Source organism: Pelodiscus sinensis, chromosome 1, assembly GCF_049634645.1.
Source record: "Pelodiscus sinensis isolate JC-2024 chromosome 1, ASM4963464v1, whole genome shotgun sequence".
NCBI lineage: Eukaryota > Metazoa > Chordata > Testudines > Trionychidae > Pelodiscus > Pelodiscus sinensis.
The window spans coordinates 8,238,317-8,261,946 of record NC_134711.1 but is presented as its reverse complement, the minus strand read 5'-3'; the positions used below and the strand labels follow the sequence as shown (position 1 = coordinate 8,261,946).

Sequence of the window (23,630 nt, the reverse complement as noted above, 5' to 3'; positions counted from 1 at the left end):
CTCATTGCTACAAAGAAGGTGGAACAGATGATGTCCCTGTCCTAAAGTGTTTACAATCTATAACACAGGATGTTAGCAGAAACAACTGTGACAAGTTATGTTTCATATACTGCTATAATTCCGCATAACTCATTTTCACCACCTGTAAACATCTCAGCCTCAAAGTGTTCACAGTCTACAAATATAACAAATATGCTGTTGATTAACATTGCGATTGCGCAATTTTTATATCTGAAATTAAAAACTAGACTGTGCTCACTTGGTTTAAGTTTAACCATAGACTCTGCGGTCACAAGCTGGTAGGTCAGATAGTACACTCAGAATTAACAGCTATATACCGTGCTGAAAGCATGTGCGAGAGGACTTGATCTTCTTTTCCATATGCCACCAAGGTTCCCCAGAATTCACTTCCTTCGTTGATGAAGGGAAGCCATTCTTCCTCCAAGAACACTGATTTCAAATGGTGCTAGACACCGAGTAGTTAAATCTAAACCACCATATGAAACCAGCTTCCTGAGGGAGCTTCAGAGTTCTCTACGGTAGATGAGACTTCCTGTTACTACAATGAACTTGATATCACCTAGAAAACAGGCACATACAATTTGTTTTGCATTCATTTCCTTTTCATTAAAGAGTTGGCGATTTTTAATATTACTTCCTCATTCTGGCTTGACCACTCCATGCAGATATTTTACATCCCATTACACTGTTCCCAATGCAGACAGAATCACTGATAGCAAAATAAATAAGCATGCTGCAGGATTCCATTATTTGAGACTTGTGAATGACTACCACGATTTCATTAGATGCTGGATTAAAGCTGACAGACTGATTTATAGCCTCACCCTATTATTTTGCTCTTTTCTTCATTCTTTCTGCTATCCACTTGCCCACAGCTGCATTATCACAAAATGTGTTAATGAGACCAGCATTATTGCAGATCAACACCATGGTGGTAATAAAAATGTGAACCTAAAAGTATAAAATATCCCGTCAGAGGCTGAATTCACTCAATTCCCAATGGCTCCACACGTGACAGTAACACATCACTGTAGTCAGAATTTGCCTTAAACAGAGTAATATAACAGAAAGATTATAATTCCACAGGCAGGGTTATAATAGTGATCTCACCATTGCTAGAGCTCAGCCAGTGTTAGCTGTGGGACGAATTTTTAAGTAAAAAAATATAGGGACAAGCCTGACACAAGAACATGGTTGATGCCAGCTGGGCTCTAGCAGGTACCCTGAGAAGAGTGGGCAGGGATTTCTTCTTAGAACAGTGCTAGACAAATTGTGTTACAGATTTCTTGCTCACTTAAGAGTTGATTCAAATTTTGTCTTTATGACCTGGTTAAAACAAACTTATTTGATTACGTCTATATACACCAAGTTTATACACAATACAACCGCGCAATGATCACATATGCATATCCATACAGATCATTCTTCTTCACTGTATTTGTACAGATGCTTTCTGGGAACAGTCTGGAAGGTGTTTCATAATGCATCAGCAGGGGAATGAGAGGACATGTGCACAGCGTGGCAACAACACCATGTGGGACAACCTTTGGCCGGCTTGTTACCATGCACAGGGAATTGAGAGGAAGGAAGACTAGCCAAACAGGTTATGTAGGCAGGCACAGTTAGAGTCCCATCTGCATAGCAAAACAACGGTATTAACAAGTAAGACTGCAATGTGCTAGGCTAGACCTCTTGCAAGTATGCAACATACTCTGTCACCATGGTTACTTAAAGAATTATATAACATAGCTTATGCAAAGACACACACTATGTTTAGAGCAAACCATGTTACGGCCTGGTTATCAACTCTGTGTTGTAGTGTAGGCACAACTTTTATTATAAGGTTTGCAGACAAAAAAGTGCCTGTTCATAAAAAATAGGGAACCCATAAAATAACTTTGCTAGGAACCACTGGGTTTAAATATGGGTAGAGATTGCTCCCAGGGTTCTATCCCAAATTCTGTACACAGGCTTGGGATACAAAATGCTAACAGTTAAACACAGTTTAAATATAGTAATTTTACTGTGGAGAGAGGTGTTCTCAAAGCATATTACAGGGCCATTGGCTTTGCCATGCTGTATCATGATTGACTAACAGAGCTAAAACATAATTTGGTCCCTTCTACGCTGTAACACTGTAAAACTGAACTGAGTTTTAATTTCTTCTGGCAGTATTGTGCACTAACCAGATCTCATAATACAGCAAACTTTCATACTGTAGAAGGGACATAACTATGGAGAGGATCTATGATTGACTGACCAATGGCCACACAGACACAATCCAAAGCCTTCAGACAAAAGTCCTTCTTCAGACTGGTCAGGGAACCATGCTAAAAATCTAGTTAGTTACATCTGTACTGTAACTAGCACGGTTTTGCACATAGTATGGACAGCACTTAGGGTATGTCTACACTACCACCCTAGTTCGAACTAGGGTGGTTAATGTAGGCAACCGGAGTTGCAAATGAAGCCCGGGATTTGAATTTCCCGGGCTTTATTTGCATATTGCTGGGCGCCACTATTTTTAAATGTCCGCTAGTTCAGACTCCGTGCCCGCGGCTACACGTGGCATGAACTAGGTAGTTCGGATTAGGCTTCCTATTCCGAACTACCGTTACTCCTCGTGGAACTCCGGTTGCCTACATTAACCACCCTAGTTCGAACTATGGTGATAGTGTAGACATACCCATAGAGGTAATCCTTGAGAGTGGAACACCTTGCCACCCACAGAAAATATCTAAGAGAATTCCAAAAGGCATGGGAGCAGAGCTTGGATCGTATGTCAACAGAATCATACTGTGTTATACAGAAAGACCAGGAATGTAACATGATTCTCATAACATTATTATGACATTGTTCCATCTTGCCCATACAAGCAAATCTAAGCCAATACAGTATCATAAACAGTAAAATGTTGATGGGGCTTAAAAGAGGAGGCTTACTTTATGTACTCGAGTTTATCAGTAAGGGTAACCTACAGAGAGAGTGTTGTTTAGACAACAGGATTCAAGTGTTATTCTGTTCACTGTACTTGCATGTGTAAATTAACTTATTCAAAGAAAAAAAAATCAAGTGTTGTAATAGTAAGTGAATATTTCCAGAACATGGATAATGAAAACAACATTTTCAAATAGAGGCTGTCAATTCAAATATGTAAAAGTAAAGAACGATTATCATGAGATAATCAGATAAAAGTTATACTGATATTGGCCCATCATATTCTCTAATAACTAGACCTTTTTATTTCCTATATGCCCTTAAATATCTTATAACCTCTGCGAGTACTCCCTTGCTGCTTTCCCTGGATTTGATGTTGTCTCTTTATTTAACTACCAGGGGATTACTCACAAGTAAAATTATGCATGTGCTTAAATCAATCCTGGATTAGGGCCAAAAACTGCAGTTGTTTCATTGCTGAACTATTTCCACTAATTTACATGTGATTAATAAGTGAACAGCCAGTCAGAAGCATTCAAAGTCTCTATAGTTAGGCATTTCCTTTCCCCCTTGTAAAAGAATGTCTGTGGTTAAAAGTTCAAAATAAAATGAGAACCATCAGTTTATTTTTGCTAATGAAAACAACAATTGTGGTGCATTACAAAATGTGACTCCAAGATTAATCATAGAGCAGTTTTCACCGGTAGAGACTCTGAAAGCTTTTCCAAAAGGAGTAACATTTCCGTATGGGAAATTCCTAAAAAATGAGTTTTATGACTTCCTTTTCATACACTCCCCAACAGGAGATGTGTAAATGTACTTTGCTGGAGCTTTATGTATGACAGCTTTAGTGGATCCACCCATGAGATTGTGAAAGAACAAGTCAGCCTATAATTTTCAGACAAAAGCCTGTAAGTACTTCATGTCAGACAAACTGTTCAATTTATTTTTTTTTACTTCAGTTTTGTTTGAAATGTGGATCTGGTGAAAAATGTCAGATTGACAGCCATGGACAAGTCCTCTATTCACAGAACAGATAAAATATAGGAAGTGGTAGTGCGAGTTTTCCACAGAATGTCACACCAGTATATCTCATACTTGCCCTACAGGCAGCATCCTTATGCAGTGGAGAAGATTTCAGTATCAGAGGCCATTGGGAAGATGGCTCTCCACTGAGATACCAGTTAATGCTAACTGTAGTATTTGCTCTGTGATGGCAAGCTGTCCATTAGGACACAAACTGAGACCAAGGAGTCTAACATATTTTATTTCATATTCTGTATGAAAATATCCTTATGGTATGAATATGTCATAACTGAGATGTGATTTATGCAAGATAGTTCATGTAAGGTATCACTGGAAAGGTTATGATTCACTGAATATGATCATCCTATTTATATGCATGTATCATTTTTGTATTTGAAGTTAGAAACCTGTGTATTGGTATACCATATATGCTAATTTGGGTGAGTTCCACTGCCGACACTTCAGGTATTACAATGGAAAAGCCAGACAGGGCTGATGGCCTATCAGTAAGGACCATGGACTATGAAAAGGCTTGGCCTTCCTGTGTTCCATACTGCTACTGACTTATGGATGCTGGGATGCTATAAAGTCAGGAGACCTGGTCACCTGATACTAACAACCACCTTCGTCTGAGTATTTTTCCACTGAGTGGTGGGGAATCAAACAAAGGATTCCCACCTTACTGAAATTCTACATAAGGCAGGGGAGGAAAACACTGATTGTTTTCAGTCTGCTCTTCAGTTTGCTGAGTGTACTCTCCATACAAAGAAACACTTGAAAACATCTGGAAACAAAAGGACTTGAATTGAGGTGGGGGGAAACTGCTGGACCCAGTCTAAAAAGGTTTATGACTTGTAAAAGACTAATTGAAACAAAATCTAGGGGGAGGAATTATTTGTAACCAGTTTCTTTAGTGAATTGAGCTTTGTATTATTTTATTAGTAATCTGCTTTATTCTGTTCGCTATCTTTTCAACCATTTAAAATACACCTTTTTTAGCTAATATAATTATCTCTGATTTATAGTATAACCCACTTGATATAATTTCTAACTGGAGTGGGGGGAGAGAAGTTGTGTATGCCTTCCTCCACATGGATGGAGGAGGTGAATTTCATATAACAGAGGGTTATTCACTTGGTGGAGTAACTGAAGTTCACAATAGTTGTCCCTGTGGGTGCTCCACCTTAGGTGTAGAAAATCATAGACTTTAGGTAGTAGTGCCCTCGTTCGATGCTGTTTTAAGCAGTTACTTTGCATGCATAGCCAACCATCTCTTCAGTTCCTTCTCCGGACATAGAGGATTCTGAAGCAGAGGGGAGAAAGGATGGGTGGTGTAACAGCCACAGGGACAACCATCTTGAAGAACCTCGGTTACCTCACCAGGTGAGTAACCCTCTTTTCTTCTTAGAGGAGTGTCCCTGTGGTACCCTTAGCGTACGTTATCTTAGGTGATTATGAAATAGTAGTCATGCTTGGTGGAGGGAGCTTCAGTAGACCAGGATTGGCTATAGAAAGTATTGTTCATCTGAACTATGTATTAGAGGTGGAATACATCTGTATGGCACAGTGGTTGGTGAATATATGTGCCGAAGCCCAGGTAGTGGCTCTGCAGATGTCTATTGGCATCTCTTGGAGGAAGGCTGTAGATGCTGTCATCAGTTCTTGTGGAATGAGACATATAGGTGTTGAGGGTTCCTGCTGGAAGATGATGTACGCTAAGTGTATGCACCTCGTGATCCATTTAGAAAGTCTCAGTTTCAAAATAGGTAGTCCCTGAGACCTCTCTGCAGTTGAGATGAAAAGCCTTGAAGACTTGCAGAAAGGTTTTGTGCATTGCAGGTAAAAGGTGATTGCCCTGAGGACATCTAATGTATGTAAGACTTCCTCTCTGTTGTCCCTATGAGATGTAGGATAGAAGATGGGTAAGTAAATTGGTTCATTGCAGTGAAATGAGGTACTGTAAGTACTTCTAGGAAAAATTTTAGGTGTGGGTGAAGGACTGCTAAAACTTTATGAAAGATTGTGTAGGGAAGGTCCTCCAAGAGAGCTCCTAGCTCGCCTTCCCTATGTGTTGATCTAATTGCCACGAGAAAGGAAACCTTCAAGAAATGAAGCTATGAGCAGGTGGTCAGGGATTCAAATGGTTTGCCTGTTATTGCTCTCAATACTAAATTCTTGCCCCATGCTGAAACAGGATCCCCTCTTTGGGGAAACATGTTTTGGAGGCCCCTGAGGAAGCGCATGACTGATGGGTGTGCAAAAATGGAGTGGCCATCTCTTGAAAGATGGAACGCTGTGACTGCAGCCAGATGCACCCTGATGGAACTAAGGGAGAGTCTTGAGTGCTTTATACACAGCAGGTATTGGAGAATCTGTGGGAAGCCTGTGGATGTGGGTGAGCAATTCTGATTGTAGCACCATGCTGTGAAGCGGTGCCATTTGTCTTTCTTGTAGTAAGTAGGTCTACAGTTCATAATAACCAGCTGAAGTGGTACGGGACATGCCACTTCAAGAGGAGTCAACCAGTCAGCAGCCATGCCTGAAAGTGTAGGGTCTGTACACTGGGATGCCACAACTCTCTGTTCTTTTGTGAGAGAAGAGATGACACTGGTGGGAAGTGCCAAGGCTAAGCCAGGCCCATTTGTAACAGGTACGGGCACCAGGTATGTCTGGTCAATTGGTGGTGTTAGGATGACCCTGGCCTTGCCTTGTTTTATTTTGAGTATTACCCGCTGTGGGAGTGGGAAGAGGGGAAATGCATAAAATAGGGATGCTTCCCACTTTATCATGAATGTGTCCCACAGAGAGTGATGGCTTATCCCTGCCCTGGAGCAATAGCGTGGGCACTAGGTGTTTCATCTGGAAGATTTCCTGAAAAAACGTGCTTCCTAAGCCTCAGCAGTAAAACTATTCTTCACAATAGTGTTCAATACAGCGATAAAACATCTATGTTACTTCATTTGTATCTTAACCATCTCTTAATTATTGCACTAATAAAATTCTCAGTGACATCTGCACTAACATAATTGAGGTCTCCTATTAGGGAGTGGGCACGAACCAATGGCCATTTAAAAATTGTATTTCTCTTTATTTTTAAAAGCTTCCTTAAGTAAAGATCTGTGGACATGTAAAATTTGGAATGTCTCATTTTCAGAAACCATGGGACCATCATCCAAGTTTTAAACTGAGAGCTGACTCCAGTGCTAAAACAGATATCCTTGTCACAAAGCATTCAAGCACTGCACAGCCACGGGCAGCGGATTGTTTTGCATCCACCGGTGCCTTTGCTAAAGCAGAGACTCTCAATTATTTGGAACCTCTCCATTACCTGTCATGCTGGGTTCATTAACACTGCTAAATAAACAGCCATCCTAATTTTCCTGCCAGAGATAGCTAAAGGTGACATACAATGGAAAAAAATATCCTTGTTGTGCACTGTTGTTTCGTGTGGTTTTTATGGTGGTAAGGAAGGCCTGAAAGGGGTTTTTTCCCCCAGGAAAATAAGGCTGCATTTTTTCTTAATATTTTATTATTAGAAATTCAGGTCTTGACTATTTTGGCATATTCTATGATTGTAGAACTATCAGGGCATGCCTACACTAGGGATGTAAATGCGTAGTCAAGCACTCAACTACCTGATAAGGCAAAGCTTATTGGGTAGTTGAGTCGAGTACTCAATTACTTGCTCCCCTCCCCACCCCGTTGCCACTGTATGAAAGGCAGCAGGGATGGGAACAGGAGCTGGTGCTGGAGAAATCTGGCTTAAAAGCCGTTTCCTGCCAGCATCATCTCTGCAGTGCTGCCTGCCCTCCCCTCCCCCAACTGCTGCTGGAGCAGCCCGAGCCACCGTGAACAGGAGCTGCTGGACCCAGTGCGAGCCAAGACCAAGCAGTCCTGGCTCACGCTAGTCTGGGAGCACTGTGCCTCTGAATTTTAAATGTAGTAACAGCCGCCAGCCTCTTACTACATTTAAAATGTAAAGGTGCCGGCCCTAGGAACTACCCCTGCAGCGGCTCTGCAGAGCAGCTCCCCTTATTGACTAATTGTGTAGTCGATGTATATTGTATTGGCTACAAGATTAGCCAAATAACCACTTCTTAACATCCCTGGTCTACACTAGGAAATTATTTTGAAATAATTTATTTCAAAATAATAGCTTCCAAAATAACTATTTTGAAATAGCATGTTCACAGTACAGGGAAACCTCAAAATTAGTCCGAGGCAGGCTCCCTTAACGGGAACAATCTACTTCGATTTAGGGCCCTAGGAAGCACTGGGAACTAATTACTTTGAATGACTCTGGGGAGTAGTTATTTTGAAAAAGCAGTAGTGGAGCATTCACACTACTGTTATTTCAAAATAACTATTTTGAAGTAAGCGTTATTCCTCATGGAATGCAGATGATTTTCTATCTGGAAACAAAATCCATATAGAGGCTACGCTCTTTTGATTCTCAACCGTAATAAACTATTTACCTTTCAGTGTGTAGGAATTGTAGACATGTTTTTCCCTGGGCAATATGCTCTCCTTCTGGCACAGTCTCATAAGGTTGATATCCAGAATTTACATCAGATAATTCAGGTGAATGTCTGTAGCTTTCATTCTTTCTCCACCATAAAGGCAGAAAAATCCACATTCCCAGCCTCTATTTCTATCAGCTCTATTTCTATCAGCTGTGATCTAGCTCTGATCTTTCTTTCTTCCCAAATCAGGAAGCACTAACCAAATAAAACTAACAGACGTTTCTCACTTTGCATGCAAGCGCTAGAACTATCTCAGAACATAAGGTGAGGTACATCCTATGATAATTGCACTTTTTTTCTTGGAGACAAGAATACATAGATCCATCCAACATATGTATATTCTCAGCTCATACATTCTTTTCTCTTTAGATTAGGTCAAAAAGGAGACAGCTGAACTAGAATTCATTTGCAAATTCAACACTATCAATTTAAGATTGAATAAGGATTTCAACTGGTTAACACATTACAAAGGCAATTTCCCCTCTCTGGATATTCACATCTCCATATCAAAAGCTGTGAACGAGTCTCTTGCACCCTGACTTGATTAGCCTCATTAACACAAGCAACTTCTTCTTTATATATACCCCGCCTCTGTTACTTCCACTCAATTCATCTGATGACATGGACCTACCCATGAAAGTTTATGCCCTAATAAATAGTTAGTCTCTAAGGTGACACAGGACTCCTTGTTGTTTTTACAGTAAATACAGTGAGGCAAGAGATGGCTGTTGAATTTTGAGTAAAATACCCTTTCTTGCAGAATATCTTTTGCATTACTCAGGCACTTTAGGTGGGTTAATGTCAGGGTTTTCATTAATGGCCAAATATGGCTCTACCTTTTACAATAGAAAATATATTTGAAATCCATGTTACACAATTAGAGTCAGCATATTATGGTCTATGCATGGAAGCCTGGAAATCTTGAGTTTTAATTCCATATCAGCCACAGATTTATTGGCAGCACTTACCACACATATCTGCTCCTATTGAACCTGTAGGAAACCTTCCCACTGACTTCGGTGGAAAAAAGATGTGGCCTTTATTGTCTCTACATATGAATTTCGCAACCTGTAAAAGGAGGATACTTAACTTACTTTCCAGGGCATTTTGTGAAGTTTGGTTAATTTAGCACTGAAAATATAAAAATGTTACAGATTAAAGATATACAATATAACCTCTGAGACTAAAATCCTGCAAAGATCTATGCAGTGTATAAAATTAAGCATGGGCATAAGTCTTTGCAAAGTGAGGACATAGGTTTGTATGGTGAGCCTTTAGGGAGAGTTGGAGTAAGCATAAGAGGATTTATAATGCTGAAAGTTATGGTGAACAGCTAAGATTTATTACATTTATAAATGAAATTGTGTATTGCTGCAGACTGCTAATGGCCTAATTCAATTTCCACTGAAATCAACGGGAACTGAACTGGGCCTTCATTAAGATAACACCATGGGCTCACTGTAAAGAACTAGCTATCTGAAGAGGCAACTGGGAACAGAACACGGACAGAAATGACTGAAATGATAACTAACATGAGCAAATGAATGACTTAACAGCACAATTCAGTCAAAGCAGTTTGAAATCTGGCCCAGCCCCACTTATTAAAAAAAAAAAAAAAGACTGACTGTCAAGTTTTACACTTCTAGGTAACTTAAATATAGAATATATGTAGTCTGCACATGAAAGTGTCAATTAGCAATAGGTAACAAGTGCACAGCTATTAACAGACTGTGGCAGCATAGTGTTAGTCAGCATTTGCAGGTTCCTTTAATCACATACTTATCAGATGGAGAACAGTATACAGTAATCTTTCTACTAAACTACATCTCTATAGCAGTTCTGACAATGGCTGGCACTTCCTCTTGGAGGCAAAAAAGTGAAAAATTCACACATAGAGAAAAAATAAAACAAACAGCACAGTGATAGTATTTGCAGAATAAACTGAGTACATCTTTTATGTGAAAATTAAATAAGCTATGCTGAACATTAACAGAAGTTGAAATGTATCTTAACTGGCATAAAATATAAACATTGTGGGCTTCAAAAGTTCACCTCTTTAGGACAGAGCACAGTTTTGTTGACTGCATAACTTGCAAAGACTGCTACATTTAATGATGACACTATATTGAGTGTTAAATACAAGGAGATCAGAAACCTGCAGATTTCAATCAGGTGACTTGTCAGCTGGCACAAACAGCTTATTATATAAGGGTATGTCTACACTGCCACCCTAGTTCGAACTACAGTGGCTAATGTAGGCATTCGAACTTGCAAATGAAGCCCGGGATTTAAATATCCTGGGCTTCATTTGCATGTTCCCGGGCACCGCCATTTTTAAATGCCCGTCGTTCGAACTACCTGCCCACGGCTACATGCGGCACAGACTAGGTCGTTCGAATTAAAGCTCCTAATTCGAACTACTGTTAAATCTCTTTGCAGGAGGAATAACGGTAGTTTGAATTAGGAGCTTTAATTCGAACTACCTAGTCCGTGCCGCGTGTAGCCACAGGCAGGTTGCTACAATGACCTGACATCTGCTCCAGGAGCTGCATGGCAGGTAGGGAGCCCCTGCTGTTCTGCTGATTGGACTTTAACAGCCTGATCAGCAGTGCTGAACAGAGCTGACAAGGTCTCTTTTTCATCCAGGTGTTCTGGTCAAAAACCAGATGCCAAGCAACCCCATCTTTACCCAACACCCTCTTATCCTTTCACAGGCCTCAGTCTAGCAGACATCACTTTGATTCATGGAGTCTGTGCAACTCCTCAGAAAACTGCTAGCATTGGGCAGAGGGGCTATTTTGCAGCACAATGCACCCTCTCCCTGGAGGGCTCTCCTAGCTCATTCCAGAACTCATCACATCCCTGGTTCCTGATTCATGGCAGCCGGCTGCTGCTCTAGGAATGGCCAGCCTGCATAGATGAGCAGGGCTGCTTCGTGGGCCGGGGATGCTTTGGAGGTGGCTAGGCCATGTGTGGGTACAGGGCTCCTCCCGGGTTTGGGGCTGCTCCAGAACTGGCCAGGCTGCAAGGCAGAGCATGGCTGCTCCAGGGGCCATATCTCTTTTAAGAAGGCAAACATTTTATTGGGTTTTGAGGCTTGCCAGTATTTTTTTAGATACATTTATTCTATCCATACTACAGACCTATGAAACTGCTATATCAAATTTACACAAGTAAGAACCGATCAACCAGTTGTAGGCTTGTGAAAACTGAAATGATAGCCCTGAAAAATGTATAGGCTCCCCACAGAATGGGTTCAGTGCTGGCAGTTGTACTGCTTGTATCCCCCTGCCCAAAGCTGCATTGGCCCCTGGGCACCTGGGTACCATGGAACAGACTCCCAGGGGTCACCCAGCCGCCCACCTTCCACATTTCCCTGAACCGCCATCCCAAGCCACCTGACGCCACCCCATGTCCACCGTAAGATTGGAGCCAGTGGCGGGAGGAAGCCCCAAGGCTCAGAACTGCATCCAGCCTCTGGGAAAGTGTGCACGTGCTGCTCCTCTTCTCCCCTCCTCACAGGAAAAGCTGGAGCAGAGACTAGGGCAGGAGATCAAGCGGGGGGCACAGGGTGGAGAAAGCCCCTTCCCTTCTCCTGGGAGAGCAGCACAGCCCAGGGCAGGAGGGTTAAATCTTAGCATACCACTTCAGAAAGGTTGCCGATCCCTGATCTAACAAATATTAAGTACACCTGGGAGGTAGACATTAAAGACTGTTAATTTTTATATTTAATGATACATACATAATAATATATGTTGCACATATATAGTACCTTCCAGCTGTGGATCTCAAAGTACTTTATGTACATTAATAAATCAAACCTCCTAGCCTACATATGTATTTTCCCAAGAGAGGTAAAGAAACAATTTTCAGACACTAATAACTTGCCATTTCAATTTACTTCAACTGCAACACTGTGTGCCCAGTTACGCCTTAACTATATTGCCCAATAAACCAAAATTGAGCCAGTAGAAAAGACAGAAATAAAATATATAAGTTCTGATACCAACCAAGTCCACTGTGCTAACCAGTACACATACTACCTCTTTTTTTCTAATATCCCCATTAGTTTTTTAGATCCAGCATAATCAGCGATGCTGTTCACATCACTCCTACCTTCAAAACACCTTTAATTAGCTCTCAATCCATGAGAGGTCCAGTTCAAACACCCTACTTTATATTTAAGCCTATTCTGATGATGTCATTAGTAAAGCCATGAGCTGGCATTTTTGGCTTACAATTCAACACTTTTTCATAGTATAGATAGCAAGTATTTTGTATTTTTTTCTCTTCCTGCATCCAAGGGCAAAGGTCCAACACAAACATATAAGCTAACATTTGTGCTTTTGAAAGGAGTAATTCAAAACCATATCAGCTTCATAAATTTAAGGGACAAGAGGGAATTCCAAAATCACGGGGCACAATTGTCACATTTGTGCACCTCTCAACATAAGCTTAAAATTCTGACGTTTTGCAGCATGACCTTTGGATATCCATGTAAAACTGATAATATCCTGGACTGAAGCTGGGGGGGACGGGACGGGACGGGCCGGGGGGGAAGATTGACTATAACAACGCCAATGGTAATTTCTGTAATTTACATGGTAGAGGGGAAAATGATTTAGGCTATCCAGTATGGAAACAGAACAAAGTTTTAAGAGGTTAAGTTCAGAACATACTGTACACAGCAATAACACTCTTATGGAACCTTGTTAATTTCAGATTTGAATGGTCATACCAAACTTTTGAAGCATAGTATGCTGACATACTTTTTCCATCCTCTCCTGGGCGATCTCCACTGCAAGCAAAAGAAGTCCAATAACTTATGCCAATATGATAGTACAATATAATCTCAAAGTTACGAACTTACCAGCCAACCACATACCTCATTTGGATCAGAAAATCAGAAGTACACAATCAGACAGCAGCAGAAGCCCCCTCTCCCTAAAAAAAAAAAAAAGTATTGTGTTAAACAGAAACTACTGAAAATATAAAAGGAAAGTTTAAAAAAAAATAATTTGACAAGGCAAGGAGATTTCCTGAGCTTGTTTCATTTAAATTGAAGTGACTGAAAGCAGCATTTTTCTTTTGCAAAATGAAGTGTCAAAGCTGTTTTAGGTCAATTTTCAGTTGTAACCTTTTGAAAGATCAACCTTAATATTTTGTTCACAGTTGAACGCTCTCTGTCCATGATATTTCTGAGATTCTACTATAATGCTGTTAGGTATTTTGGTATAAAATACACACAATTTGTGTTTGTATATTACGGGAGCCCTCTGTTTACATTTCACAGTAAAACTCTAGCATGTAATGGTAATTTCTGCTTCCCAGTGCCCAAAAACTCATTATGGTTTTCCAGGATAGAGGGAAGTGATGCGTATGCTGCAAGATGTGGAAATAGTGGACTAGATTTGAATTACAAGTGCACAGGATACACTGTTGCAAACCTCTACCGTGCAAACCGTCCAACACGCTAGCCAGTAGATAGTTGTTTAAACAATGTGGCTATTTGACTGATTGAGTTTGCTTCAGAACTGGTTGGACATCATGGCTCTAAAAGCACTCATGCTCATGAACATGCACCTGAAAATAGGTTTAAAGATGTGTGAACCAATTGAATAAAAAAACATTGCCCTTCCTGCCCCAACAAATCTTTACACCAAAACTGAACTGTTTTGATCACTTCTCCTGCTTGTCTTAGAGAGCTGAGAGATCTATAGTTCCTCCATCTCTTATCAACCCTAAGGCATAAGTTGTACTGATGCTTTATACTGTTTTATCTTTAATGGGTGGGAGACTAGTCCTCCAATCCTACCTCTTCAGCAGATGTTGGCTCACCTTCTCTATCATTTGATTTTTGAGGGAAATGGGGAAAAGGGATTGGGTAGAAATTGTTGGCCCAATCAATTATTTCCCCTGAAATCCAAGATGCCAAAAAGGAAATTCATGGGTTATGGAGCATTTAAAACAGATCCTAACTGTTGCACAAGTCAGATTCTATCCCTTCCTAGTCAACAGGGAGGGACTCCTGAGTAATGGCTTTCTTGTAATTAATTCATTGTTTTTAGGAAACTACTTTTTCCTGTCAGTTTTCAAGCCCAGAGGAATTTTCTAGATCCACAGTGACAGAGCATGAGTAACCGTTCCTTTAAACAACTAAGAGAATTATAAAAGAAAACAAATTGTTCATCTCCCCAGTGTTTTTCCTTTTTTGCTTTCCCTTTCCAAGCCTTGTAGTATCACAAACATCCAAAATATCCAAGTGATGTAATCTTTAGTCAGTACCCTAAAGGAAACAACATGTCCTCAGCATGTTGCTCAATTGTCTGATATTTTCTTGCAGTCATTTATTTGTGATGGAGGGCAGTTTAAGTTGTTGTTTTTAAATCAAGAGCCAGATATGCCTGAATGCAATGTGTGCATTCAAAATCAGACATTAAATCAAGAGCCAGATATGCCTGAATGCAATGTGTGCATTCAAAATCAGACATTAAGCACTGATGTGGTGCATATGAATCGAATATGCTGTCTTGCAATCCTAGGTGCACCTATTGTCTTTGTGCCAAATACTTTACAAAGTCACCAGCCTGGGCAGCTGAGTGGTGCAATGGGGAGATCTGTGAGGATGTGTAGGACAAGAAAAAATCTGCTCTCCACTGTTGGGTAGAGCTCTATGGATACCACAGCACCATCACTGTGGCAACACCCCCTGCTGCTAAGCTATGCCCCTCTGTAGGAAACAATATCCAGAAGACCCATCCTGCCCACAAGTTTCCTGGATACCAAGGTACAACTTTTCTCCTCTTCTCTGTGTAAGTTCCCAGCATTCTCCCACACCCACCTGCACAATGGAACTATGCAGTTCCATTTTTTCAGGGCTATCTCTTCCTTTATAATAGGATAGATAGCTTGATATCTGGGAATCAAGGTGTCTGATAGATTTCTTTATAACCATGAAAGTATCTCGTTGAAAAGCCACATTTTCAACAGCAGCCTCTAAGAATGCAGTCACAAGTCTCAACCCCTGAGTTTTTTGCCCACAAGAAAGCAGTTGATTCTCACTGTGATGGGTTTTTGTATGTACAAGAACCCAGACACCTGGCATTGTACTCACTATTTCAGAGACCAAGCTGAGGTCCCTTTGAAAATTTTATTCTCTTTCTTCTGAACCAATCTCCAGAGGGTAGGTGTATCCTGTGCGGTGACTCAGATCTCTGGAGAATGGAGAAGACACAACAAATAGGAGAACTGTTTCCAATGTCCATGGACTTGAGAGAGAGAAAAAACAATACCAAAAACAACGTCAAAACTCTGAACTGTGGTTGTTAAGGGTTAGTAATACTCATACTATACAGAACACTTTATACCCCGAAAGCCTCACACAAGTGCTTTTGTTACACATCTTGAAAAGTGTCATTTATTTTATGGAAATTATTGCTCCTTTTGCCTAAATGAAGTTTGGAAAGCAGTAAAGAGAAAACCTTCTTGGATTGCGCTGGCATTTAAAACTGAAAGATTTGAATTCTCTCCTGTAGTAAGCACCAAAAAGCAAATGAGTAAGATAAACTTGGAGTTTCAGACCACAGCTCACAACATGTTTTGCAAAGTGGTGAGAAGCCCTATTAAACCAATCAGACTCATTGATCTCACAGATTTCTCCAGGCCAATGCTAGAAAAGAAAACAGCTGAATGTTTAGTTCCCCAATAAATGGAATTATTGGTACACTATTCAGTCCAGCTCTGGTTTGGAAGCTTTGAAGTGACAAGTCCAGAAGCTTGAAATGTGCAAAAGGACAGTAGAAAATAAAGTAAATAAAACCAATGGGAGTTTGGTGATTAAAGAATAAGTATCTCTTTCCAACACTGTATTTTTGTCATAAAAAATTCAAATAACTTTAGTTGGGAGTCTACTTTTCTGCACCATCTTTAAGAAAGACCACAGCTGTGCTAATGAAAATTGCTCTGTAACAATTTAATGGCTGGTTTCAATAGACTTACTGTGTAGCTGATACATTGGCAACATCACAACTCGGATGAGGTTGAATGCTTGAAAAGAGTACAACTTAAGTGAGACAAATAAGAGGAGACTTGATAAAGATATACAAAATAATTAATGGAAAAGAGATAAGCCAGCCACTCCTATTCATCCTCTTAAGAAAAGCACAAGAGAATAGTCAATAATATTTATTATTATTATTATTGTTATTAATAAGATAGAGCTTAATGGCCAACCATATTGAAAATGACAGCCCTTGCTCTCAAGAACTTACAGTATAAAGTGGAAACTCACTTTAAAATATTGTTTATATAGTGCATAATTAAACTACGGAACTGAATGCTACAAGAATCAATTGAGGCAAAGACTTTTATGCGATTAAAAAAGATTAATTTAATTGATAATGAGAACAGCCACATGTATTACACTAGATAGGATGAACAAAGTAGAAATCCTTATACTTCAGGGCTTAAGTCAACTGCCAATTGCCTATATTTGGTATATTTTCCTTGTGGGAAAATTATTAAATAATTATCACAATGATTCTAAAACCTCTCCAGGAAGGATCTGATACTAGCCACTGTTGGTGGCAGGCTATCAAACTAGACAGGAATTACTGTTTTGAGCCAATGTTGCAAGTCTTGCGTTCTTAGGAGGTAATTTAGTTGTTGCGTATACTTCTGTTTTTGAAACACTTGATTTACTGAAAAAACAACGTTGGAAAGCATTTCCAAAATAGCCTTATCCAAGATAGATCAGCAGATGGATCCTTGTTTAAAATACAGACTGAATGATAGATTTGATAAATTTCAGAATGCGCTCACCTCCACTTCCATTCAGAAATGCAATTCGCAAGCACACTTAACTCATGAATTAAAACCTTTCACAAAGGTATACTGCACATTTAAAATCTCGGCAGGAACCTAATGGAAAATGTCACAGAGAGGCTAGCAGAAAATTGGCAAATTAAAAACTAAAGCAGAATTTAATTAGGCGTTACAGTATCTTTGATTGAAAGTCCATCCTTTTTTTTTGTACTTCTGAAGCAACTCTTTAATATATCACAGAGCAATGGCAGAAATAATTAAAATTTTTATTTTATAATAAATTACATGTGGTGGTTAATAAATTTGTTTTCTAAAATACAGGTTGAACCTCTCAAATCTGGGACTCTCTGGTTTGGCAACATCTATGGCCTGGAAAGGCCATGTATGTTGCCGGTCCAAAGAGCCCTAGGAGCAGAAGCCAACTGGGAGAACGTGGGGTATGTGATGTCCTGGCTGGGCCAGCAGCAGATAGGTAGGAGAACCCCAGCATTAGTGGGGCCAAGAGGCATTGGGGAGACTCAGCTTTGGCTGGGGAACCTCCCCCCATTAGTGGGGTTAGGTGGCCAGAGAGTCCCTGGCAGTCGGCCAGCGGCAGCCAGGCAGCCTTGGCCAAGGAATCCCAGAAACCCTCTGGCAGCAGTGGGTCTGTGATGGCCAGGCAGCCCTGACTGGGAAACCGCTGGTGGCAGGGGGCCCAGGAATGCCAGCTGGGGATTCCTGGTGGCAGGGTGAGGCAGCAGCCAGGAAGTCCAGGCCCCAGTAGGGGAATCTCCAGTGGTCACCCTGGCTGGGGATCCCCAGGAAACCCACGGTGGCAGTGGGGCCAGGGGTGGCTGGATGGCCCAGGTCCAGGGAATCCCGAGGAACTCCGAGAGGTAGTGGGGGCTGGCAGTAGGTGGGTGGCCCTGGTTGGGGAACTCCTGGGAACCCCCAGAGGCAGCAGGGTGGGGAGCCCCAGCTTTGAGAGCCCCAGGGGAAGGAGCCAGAAGCAGAGCAGCCAGCAGGGGAACACTGACCTCCCCAGATCTGGCAAACTCCCTGGTCTGGGATGGCGCAGGTCCCAAGGGTGCCGGACCAGGGAGGTCCAACCTGTCGCAATAAGTATAGGAAGTATGGACAATGAATGGGCCATATTCATCCTGGTGTAACCAAACTGACCACTGGTCCAATTAGTTTCTTCTGGACAAATGGCCAATTCAGCACAAATATTAGCTTCAACTACACTCCAACACTTCCTTAAAATTTAGTGACATGATTACCACTGTAAAGATGTGTGTGAAACTGTGGTGTAGTGTTCACTTATAATAATGCTCTGATTTAAAAAAAGTACTTATAATATGATTTATTATAGGCAATAACATAGTGATCTAAAATTAGCAGGTAACAATGGACATACTGGGTCAGACAAGTGGTCCATCTAGTTTAGTATGCTGTCTTCCAACGATGGCCAATGCCAGATTCTTCAAAGAAAATGAACAAAACAGGACAATTAAAGTAATCCGCCCTCTCCCATAGGACACGTCTGCACAGCAGGACTAAAGGTAAATTAAGCTATGCAACTTGAGCTATGTTAATTGTGTAGCTTAAGCCAAAGTAGCTTAATTCAGCTTTTGGCACTGTCTACACCAGTGGTCTCCAACCTTTTGGGGCTGCCGGGTGCCTGGGGGCGGGGCCGCATGTGCATCGCATGACCGGGGGCAGGGCCATGCATACGCCACACGCCTGGGGCACAAGAATGGCTTGGTCTGGCCCAGATCACTCAGCGGGCGCACATAGGTGCCCCAGCAAGCGCCATGGCACCCCTGGGCACCGTGTTGGGGACCACTGGTCTACACAGCAGGAAGAAACTACTCTTACTCCTTGTAAAATGAGGGTTATAGGAGTCAGAGAAAGAAGTCCTCCAGCTCGCCATTATATCAAAATGATGGCTTGCAGTGAAGACACAATATTTGTTATTTCGAAATAACATTAGTAGAGAATTAGGACCAAGATGTTTGTGAAGCATTTTGGGGATTTTTAAGGGGTGAAAGGTGTTATTACCTTCTTAGTGTGTGTCACTTATACTGAATCTGGAAATGTAACATAGGCCTAGAGAGTTTCTTTTGTAACATAAGGTGAAGGATTGCTCAAGACCAGGATGATATACAAGTATGGCATGTTAGAAAAGAGGGTTACTACACAGACGGGAAGTAGGAATCACAAGGTTAAGAGGCAAGCATCCAGAAATGGATTCCAGAGTCATGAAGCAGGCTACATGACTCAGCACAGGAAGACCACTTGCCCACTGATGGCATATCAAAACTAAGAAGTCAGGAAAGCAGCTGGGCATTCTGGATGGATAAAAAAGTGTCAGGCAGCAGCTGAGAACAGCAGGAGAGATGGCATGAGGGAATGAAATAGAAGTCACAGATGTCCATTCTGTTAAACTTATATACATCCTAATTTTGTGAGGTGTTAAGCTCCCCCAACTCCTACAGGGATGAAATGGAGTTTGAAGGCTTAGTACCACACAGAATTAGGCCCTTGCACAATAAGTTAAGTATATATTTTTAAATTTCACATATTTTTACAGCTGGGTAATTTTATTTATTTAACAGGAGATCACATGGCTTGTACAGTGTAATACAGCGAGTGGGTAAGAGCATCCTGCTTTCGGTTCCAGTAAACCATGAGGTAGCCTTAAGAATGGGAGTCATTAAACAACTCATATTACCAATTCCCATTTTCAATAGCCTCCAAAACTTACAATGTTCACATAACAGAAGTAGAGGCTGATAACAGTATTTTACTTTTGGACAAAGTCCCAATTTCAGTTGATCCAGTTCTCAGATAAGAGAAATTAGGCTTGTAAATACAGTTGCTACACTGATCTTACCAGATATACATCCAAATAGCACAAAGCAAAATCAAATCTTTAAAAGTTATAGCCTGATGTATCAGTTAGATTGTGACAAAAGAAAAATAAATTGGACGCTTACTGGAAACATGGGATGAATTTTATGAAGCTCTCCTAATAAATACTGGTAGAGGGTCAGATCCTCAGTTGGTTGAAGTCAATGGAGGAATGCCAATAGACACCAGCTAAGCATATGGATCACAGGGTTTAGAGAGGTTTTAATTTATAATTGTTTCTAAAGTAGTTTGACAGGGAACATGTTCTGGTGGTTCAGAGCATAAGGCTGGGATTCTATTCTTAGTTCTGCTAGTAACTTTCTGTATGGATAACTCACTTGGCACCAAAGTATTAAAAAAGTTGAACTCGAAGACATATGAATGACATGATGAGATTTTCAGAAGTGTTCAGCAGCCAACAGCTGTCACTGCAAACAAGGACTGAGCACAATTGATACTGCTTGCGGCTAAGCACTTCTGAAAATCTATCCATTAATGTAGAAAAAGGGATAATATGCAGTTATTTCATTCAGTATTCTTAATTCAACTTCGTTCAGAGAACAAGTATAAAGATGTGATTTTCCCCAATACTATTATTCCTATTAATCACTTACATTGTGGTAGGTTCTAAAAGGCTCAATTATTCAGGACCCTGTACAAAGATAACAAGTGACAGTCCTTACCTTAAAAAGTTTATAATTCAGGTTTTTCAGGGTTCCTTTTTTCAAAATTTATTTTTAGCAATTTTTGAACGTTAGATATGCAAAAATCAGGGTTTTTCTGGGCTTTCATTGTATATATTGTAATGATAACGTACATTATATATAAAATACATTACCATAAGGGGAAATCTCATTGTAATGTTCTCTAGTGCACATTAACACAGTACTGTTTCAAACAGTAATTTAAAACATAGTAGGGAATCTTTAGTGAGCACCAGCCAGGTTTATGAGACCAATAAATGACAACACAGTGTAACTTCAGAAGTGTACTGCTGTATTCTTCATTACAGGCAGTCCCCGAGTTACGCGGATCCGACTTATGTCGGATCCGCAGATACGAACGGGGATTTTCTCGCCCCGGAGGACTGGAGCAGCGGGACGCCTGGTCCCGCCGCCCGCCTCCTCCGGGGCGAGAAAAGCTGCTCCCCATCTCCCTGGTCTGCTGCGGGAGCCAACAGACCAGGGAGACGGGGAGCAAAGCTGCGCAGGACCCGGGGCCGGACCCGCGGCCGCTTCCAGATCAGCTGGAAGCGCCGCGGGTCCGGCCCCGGGTCCTCCGCCGCTTTGCTCCGCGTCTCTCTGGTCTGCAGACCAGGGAGACGCTGAGCAAAGCTGCGCAGGACCCGGCCGGACCCGCGGCGCTTCCAGCTGATCTGGAAGCGGCCGTGGGTCCGGCCCCGGGTCCTCCGCCGCTTTGCTCCACGTCTCTCTGGTCTGCTGGGGGGGACACTGCTAGTGCCCCCCTTAGCAGACCAGGGAGATGTGGAGCAAAGCCCGGGGCCTGTGGTAGAGCAGGTGGGGCGCTGCCGGTTGGTCCCGCAGCACCGCTCCTTGGCGCTACTGGACCAACCCGGCAGCACCCCAGCTACTCTGCCCCAGGAGTCCTGATTCAGCCGCTGCTGACTTGGGGACGCCTGGGGTTCTTAAGTTGAATCTGTATGTAAGTCAGAACTGGTGTCCAGATTCAGCGGCTGAATCTGGATGCCAGTTCCGACTTAAATACAGATTCAACTTAAGAACAAACCTACAGTCCCTATCTTGTACGTAACCCGGGGACTGCCTGTACTGCTCTTTGTAAACAAGCTCTTAGGGTGCATCTACCAAAATAAGCTACAGAAATTGAGCTACGTCAATTGTGTAGCTTATTTCGAAATTGGGAGAAATAACACAGCACTTATTTCTAAATAGAGCACTCTTCCTCCAACTTCCCTTACTCCTTGTACAATGAAGGTTACAGGAGTCGGAGTAAGAAGTCCTCCAGCTTGATAGTATTTTGACACTATTTCAAAATAACTGCCTGCTATGTAGACACGGACTAAGTTATTTTGGAATAGCACTAGTTATTTTGAAATAGTGTTGCAGTGTAGACATACCCTTAGATACAAATAACCATTTCTGGTGGGTTTCCAGTGTTCATTAGGTTTACACATATTGCTTTATTTTTTAGGCTGTCCTGACATTCTTAAAAAAAAGGCAAATTCTCCCACATTTTTTGTCTTCCTCCTCCCGCAACTATACTGCTGGGTCCTGCTGCTAGTTGGATCTCAGCTCATCAGTTGTCCGCCTCCAGCAGTGAGTGAGGTAGGTCTAGTGGCCGACAATGTGCTTGGGTGTGTAACGTTGGTGGCAGGACAAAACTGCAGCTAGTGGAGCTGGCTGCTCTTGTGCTGGCTCTTGGCCAGCAAGGCCCTGCTGCCTGTTCCATTGACAGACAGCACTGGCTGTGCACGGTGGTGGTGCGGCAGGCAGGCGCCAGGCAGCAGCTGATTACATATTGCTTCCGTTGCCTAGCCATCGACCCTTTACATGCTTCTTCTTGCTGTCCTCTCCCTACTTTGTCCCTTCATCTCCCCTCAGTTCCACTGCCCCTCCATATTTTCCGCTGGCAGGGTGCATCCCCCCTCCTAGCACTATGTGAAGAACCCAACCCCTGGTTGGAGTACTCATCTCATCAATAGCCTGGCTGGCAGGTTACTTTTCCCCTCACTGTCTCTGGCTAGGCTGGCATCCTGGGAACTCCCAAGACTCTTCGGCACAGGAGAAGCTGAGTCCTGTGTGCGCCAAAATCCCACACAGTGCTGACCTAGGGAAGTCTCTCTGCCCCTCACCTAAGCTCTGGAGTAGCAGAAAGGAAGCGATTTTCAGCCTGTCTGCCCCATTACCCTACAGGCTTCACAGAAGACCGCTGCACAGAGGCTTAGCACCTTCTTCACCCCTTCCTCCAGTCCTGCTCCCAGGGAGCACGGGGCTACTCTAGGCTACCTGCTCAGCCACCTCTCTGTCCAGATTCGCTGAAGCCCCTGCAGTCAAGTTCTCTGGGCCTTGGTACACAATGTATTCTTGGGCTTAACCCCTGCCTCTTCACGTTGTAGCCAGGAGGCAGCTGGGTTATGTCAGTGTCCAGAAGAAGCCTAGAGGTGTTAGATGCCTTTTAACACTGGGACAAGCTGATTCCAGCCACAAGGAATGGGCAATGGGGAAGTGGAAGCACAATGCTGAAAGGCTGCTTCTGGTCACATTCTGGCAGAAATCATGGGGGGGGGGGGTATATGACCTTGGGAAGACATGGCTCCAAGTACCAGGAGGGGCATGACTGTTCAAGGGGCACAGACAGGGCTGGAGGGAGGAGAGCACCAGGGAGGGAGAGTCCAGTCTGTCAATATGAGGAAGATATATGGCAGTGTGT

The 23,630-nt window shown here is 42.1% G+C and overlaps 1 protein-coding gene across 27 annotated transcripts in view; it reads right to left on the bottom strand.

Moving 5' to 3' along the window:
• LOC112545341 (uncharacterized) overlaps positions 1 to 23,630 on the bottom strand; it is a 292,857-nt gene that overhangs the window by 37,220 nt on the left and 232,007 nt on the right. For 18 of the 27 annotated variants that reach the window (XR_012903086.1, XR_012903084.1, XR_012903083.1 and 15 more), the window contains 3 exons: positions 15,622 to 15,775; positions 11,035 to 13,451; positions 957 to 10,865 (listed from right to left, as the gene is read on the bottom strand). The gene's annotated coding sequence lies outside the window, so the exon portion shown is untranslated. Of the gene's footprint in view, positions 1 to 956; positions 10,866 to 11,034; positions 13,452 to 15,621; positions 15,776 to 23,630 lie in introns of those variants that run through there. The other 9 variants (XM_075925813.1, XM_075925804.1, XM_075925759.1 and 6 more) reach the window with 7 other exon arrangements.